The sequence below is a fragment of the Stegodyphus dumicola genome, chromosome 6 (assembly GCF_044657685.1).
Source record: "Stegodyphus dumicola isolate Sdum_Otavi_A_Nest chromosome 6, ASM4465768v1".
Taxonomy (NCBI): domain Eukaryota; kingdom Metazoa; phylum Arthropoda; class Arachnida; order Araneae; family Eresidae; genus Stegodyphus; species Stegodyphus dumicola.
The window spans coordinates 125,081,137-125,087,136 of NC_140773.1; positions in this window are offsets into that span (position 1 = coordinate 125,081,137).

The window sequence follows — 6,000 nt, forward strand, 5'->3', positions numbered from 1 at the left end:
TAGCTATTGACAGGGGCTTTTCACCCAACATTATTAATTAAGCAGTTAACCCTTTAACTGCTTAAGACGTGTTTAAACGTTTTTGTAATTTCTTTAAAAATGCTTAAGACGTCTTTACACGAATTTCAAATTGCACGAAAATGCTTAAGACGTGTATACACGAAGCCCGAATTTCGCGAAGATTGCTTAAGACGTGTTTAGACGACGCGATCTGGTCTTCCTTCCCCTACCTTTCTGCAGGAGGCTGTCAGTTGACACAAAGGTCTTAATAGGGTGTGAAGTCTCTTTGAAAAGACCACTTTAGGAAAAAGTCCTTAGAGTGAAGTATCTTTGTCAGACAGCAGGTATGTATTATCTGTGTGCCGACTAAAAGTTTGCGAAAGAAGGTAAATCGTTTTACAACTGTTTGCCTTGTGGTACTTTATACAAATGAAAGTCAAACAGGATTCGACGTTGTTATAGTACATTGCCGAATTTTAGTAGAAACAAGAAAAAATAAGAATTGTAACGGAGGACGCCTTTATGCCTATATGTTATAGAATCAAATATTTTATTTTTGTATTGAAAAATGATTACAATTTCTGATTCGTCAGGAAAAAATATAAAATGTTGCAACCAGCTTTCTTGTTTGCCTTCGTATTTCAAATGCGCGTTATTATAATGGTATATTCTTCTTTTTACATTCTTAAATATTAAAACTGTGCTTTCAGCATGCCTTAGTTTTGTACTCGTATGTGTGGCTCTATGCTCCGTAGAAATGGCGAACTGACATATAAAAATTAATTATGAATGTTGAAAGGAAGATATTCTACTCGAAACTTCAACTAAATGGAATAAATGAATACGCCGAAGGAATTTCTAGAAATATTTGTTTTAAAAATTTTATTATTAACATTTTAAATCCAAAATATTTTGAAATCTAAAGAAAAAATATGTAATCCTTGAAACATTTTTGAAAAGAAATCTATCGATATAAAATCTCTTAAAATTAATGGAGTGTAAATGAATTAAAACAGTTAGTGTACGGAAGGATTAGATATACTCCGCACAAAAAATTAGTCAGAAGATCAATTATTTAAAGATATAAATTAATTACATTAAAAGAATAAAAATAAATTAACATCTGTCCAAATGTCAATGCTAACAGCAATAGCACGAATGAAAGTTATTCTTTAAATTTCGAACTTAATTCATCCGTCGGTACGCAATGATTGTGTCGTTGCAATTACTTTTCTTATAGATACTACAAAAGGCCGCTAACGAAGTAGCGGTAAAATCGTTGAATACTAATAGTTTGAAGCGGGTTCAAATCCTGACGAATGGATTGCCTGTATACCAGTTTTAGCGAATTTTTGCTGCCCATGTTTAATGTGAATATGAGCCAATTTTAGTTAGCTTTTCATGATGACGTGCCTTGACTACGAGTCCTCGCTCGGGTTGTGTTTGGTTTGGCTTGTTAGATTATTAAGCACGTGAAGGCGATCTGTCTAAGGGAAGGTATGCTTTCGTGACAGATTTTCTGAGGGAAACAATCTCGCACTACATAAAGTTAAAACCATAAAAACGCCCATGCAATCAGCTTGTTCACGGGGGGTTGAATGCAGGTCAAACTACCAGTATGTTAAAAGAAGCGATTTCAAGAATGTTTAATTATTTTATTTAGTTTGTCATAAGCTAAATAAAATAATTAAACATTCTTGAAATCTCTTCACATTACTGAATTGGCAATAACTTCGAATTATACTATGCTACCACTTTTCCTCTAATATGAAATTTTGAACTTTTCCGTTATCGGACAGCCCGCCAGCGATTGAGCGGAGTCTAACGGAACAACTGGTGGTTCTGTCCAGGGTTCGAATCCCGGCAAACTGGCTGGTTGCCATGATGATATTCTTAGTTTCATGTCTGTGGTCGGAAGCCATCATAGCGGTGCATTCACTCACTCACTCACTCACCTTAGGCAAATAAACATCGAGTACTTTGCCATAATCAAATAAACCTTTATCCATAACATGCTTCAAATATTTTTTATGTTGAAAAGTTTATGCGCCAGAGTTGGGCCCCGTTGAATGAAGTATGCTGTTTATTTTTTCTTTGTTTTTATAACAACAATGTTCTTGTTTTCAGAAGCTGAATTATCAATAAAATTCTTTTAATAATATGCGATTCTATTTTGTTTTTTTGCTTAATGAAAAATTAATTTAAGCGACAAATCTCTTACATTTAGAAAAATTTTCGATTTTCGAAACGAGTTGCTGTCAAAAGCGCATCTTCTCGTTGCTGCATATATTTATTTAAAGCAAACTGCTTGGCGCGTGTGCTTTTATATTTGAAAAGATTCAGAGAATTTTCAACAGGGAAATAGAGTTATTAATTTTACTGAATTTTGTGGATTCTTTGTGTTTTGAGGTAAAAGTCAAACCATCAGATATGTGACAACCTTAAAATAAGAGTATATATAATCAGGATTTTGTGGCCAGACATTCCCAGCGAAATACATTACAAAAAATTATCTATGTAGAAATAATGTATATTCCGTTTAGTATTTTAATTTATCAGAGTTATTACACATCAGTTTATCAGTGTAAGTTATATCGAGTTTTAGTTGTGTTCGATATAAGAATTTTATTTGGTTTATATAAATCCGATTCCTTTAATAATATTATATTTATTAAATGCTATTTATTAGGTTTCCAAATCTGTCAAACCCAATCAATGGCCTCCTGGCTAAGATATCTGATTATCGCTATTTCGACTCATATTCGAACCCAAACAAACGAACTGGTTGAATTTTGTGATTTCCCCTATGTGTAACATGACCATGAGTACGTTTTACTTAGAAAGTCGTCCATGGAGACATTCATTGCCTTCGGCTGATAGGTCTCGTTTCCTTTGCCATACTCAAAAAATCTAAAAATTTTTCAAAAACACTAACAGATGCATATAACAAAATAAAATTAAGTAAATGCATATAACAAAATAAAATTAAGTAAATGCATATAAAAAAACTGAAGTAAATGTATATAACTAAAAAAAATGAGGTAAAAACAAATTTTCAATAATTTTTCAATACAGTAGTTTTTAAATTGCTCGTTTTCAAATTTTATTTCATTTTTATGTATGTACTAATATATAGTGTATGTGTGCGAAAGTGTGCTTGTTCGGCATATTCATATATATTAATTAAATAAATCTGATTTGAAAATGCATGCACTAACGCACTATTCTCGTAATTTGAAAAACACTAAAGTATTGTCTGAGAAAAATATTTATAAAGAAAATTAAATTTCGTCTCCTTACTCAGTGCTGTGTAAAAAATTTAAATAAGCTTATTAATTTTTTTCTTCTTTATTAAAAACAAATTAGTTTCTTTTCATCTATATATGAAAAATAACAAAATCTTGCTGTCAGAATGAAAATTCTTAAAAATATAAAACTCGTTTTTTTCGAACAAAAGTTTCTGAGAAATTTCTCTAGGTCAGCAGGTAGTAACTGGACCACTGACTGCTTTGTTTGAAAAAACCCGATGAAGTGGATGATTTTACCCCCAAAAGGTTTTCTTTAACAAAGCAGATGCGGTCCAAATGGCTTTGGGGCCCACCAGCGGCTGAGCGGTAAAGTCGCTGAACACTGGTAGCTCGGTCCGAGGTTCGAATCCCGCGAACGGGCTGGCTGCATGGGCGTTTTCGTGGTTTTCCCCATGTGTAACGTGTATACGAGCCAGTTTCCCTTAGAAAGTCCTCCACGAAGGCATCCCTCCCCTTAGGCAGATAGCCCTCGAGGCTTTGCCATAATCACGCACACACACCAAATGGCTTTGCTGAGAAGCGTTCGTATTTGAATAGCAGGAAGCTTGAAAGCTTGAGTTGGAAGACGTTCCCGAAGCAATCAGTCAGACATCAATAAAATTTGTTATAGATATTTCTCTCTCTCTCTCTATGTGAGTTCTTGAAATCTTGGAATGGGTGAAAGTTTATTTTGTTTTACATATATAAGGAAACTGCATGTAAAGCGAAATAATTCAAGGCACTCATTGTATGTTAATCATTGTACGCCCCCTCAGCTCTTCGGTTGGGTATTAAGAAAAGAAATTCCTATACTGCTTTTGTATTACTTTTATAGTGAAAGATTTGAAAAAAATAGCTTCATATGAAAAGTTTTTCTCCGATGAACGAATACAGCTGAAACATGTTTCTGTCTTCAAGTATATCCACAAAACATGAAATAGTATTGTACTCTTTTGTATTCTATTGCATTTTTATATTACTTCGTGGTAAATTTTTTGATTCTTAAATTTCTCTCTCTCTTTTCTTATAATACACAAGTACTCTTTCAAATATGGCTGACCTATGAACCTAAATTTTTATACTATAAAATTTTATATAAAAATTAGCCGTTATCATTAGACACAGCTTTGTGTATATTATATTCTTGAATACATGCCTGCAATTAATACTAAGAATACTATTGATAAAATTCGTCATATAATTAATAATGAAAATACTGTTTAAGCTAAAAACCGATTTGAATCTTTTTTTTCATTATAGGGTAACACGAGCCAAACAATTTTCGTTAGAAATATACAATTATGCTAACTTGACACATCAGATAGAAAATATTTTATCGTCATCATCGGCTATGATAAAAGATTTATACGCTTAAGATTTTGGATTATGATAAAGCACACAGGACCTATTTGTCTAAGGGAAAAGAAGTCTTCAGGGTAGAATTTTTTTTTTTTTTTTTTTTTTTTTTTGGGAAACAAACTGTTAATTCACAATCAATTGTACTTATGAAAAACCCCTAAGCTTCCCATGCAGCCGCTAGAATTTACCGGTGCTCAGCTATCTTACTGCTTGGAGACTAGTTGGCTTTCTGAACTTACGCAATATCTATCTGAATTTGAATATTTGCATAAAAAACGAGCAAAATAAAATGACACATTGTAAATAGTACATTTTACTGAAATCAAACTTTCTTTGAAAAAGGAAAATTAATTGTAAGGAATAAGATGGATGCATTTAATTAAACGGCGCGCAATAACAACGCTGATCATATGTTTCGTATAGGAAATCATTTTCTTCGTGTTATTGTATAACGGAAAATATCCACAGATTATATTTTACAGTTTTCAAGAAGTCATGGGTTATCTGCTTTAAGAGAACACCTTCGTGGGCAATTTTCTAAATAAAATTAGCTTGAATTCACGTTACGCATCGGGAAAATCATAAAGACCACAAGCAGCTAAACTGTTCGGTTGCCAACAACAAGCTACCAACATCCAGCAATCTTATTCACTCAACTATAGTGAACTTAAGCTAATGTTTGTATATTATTAGTAGTATTAAAATAACGAAAATATTTATTCTAATAAAAATTTTTGTTTGAATATCCTCCCTAGTAAGGTATTTCCTTTGGTTGAAGATTTGTCAATAATAAATGCTATGTTCAAACAAGACATTCATTTAGAGCATAATGCTTCAAAAATGTATGCTGAGATCCATAGAAAAAAATATCGCCGGAAAATATATCTCCGAAAAAATATTTAATTATTCATATTTTTATGATTAATTATTAAATAATTAATAACTTTTATAATTATTAAATGACATGCTTATTTTTACTTTACCAAATGTACAGCAACACTCTTTCTTTACAAAAATACCATATTGAATAAATTATATTGTAAGCTAATAAGTAACAACATTGCTTTGTTTAATTAAGATACAATAACAAGCCGAACAAACATTAAATTGGAAGTCAAACAACAAAAATCAGCGTTATATTTTCAAATTTTCACAATCTACTTTTCATTATATCTTATCTCGTTCATTTGCGCTTTTGCAGCTGAAGATGATGGTTCGGTAAAACCATCGAAACTAGTCCTGTGAAAATTTGAAAATATAACGCTGATTTTTGTTCTTTGACTTCCAAATTAATTGCTTTGTTTGTTATTAATATGTCTCATCTTTCCTATTTCAGATAAAATTTACTAGTGTT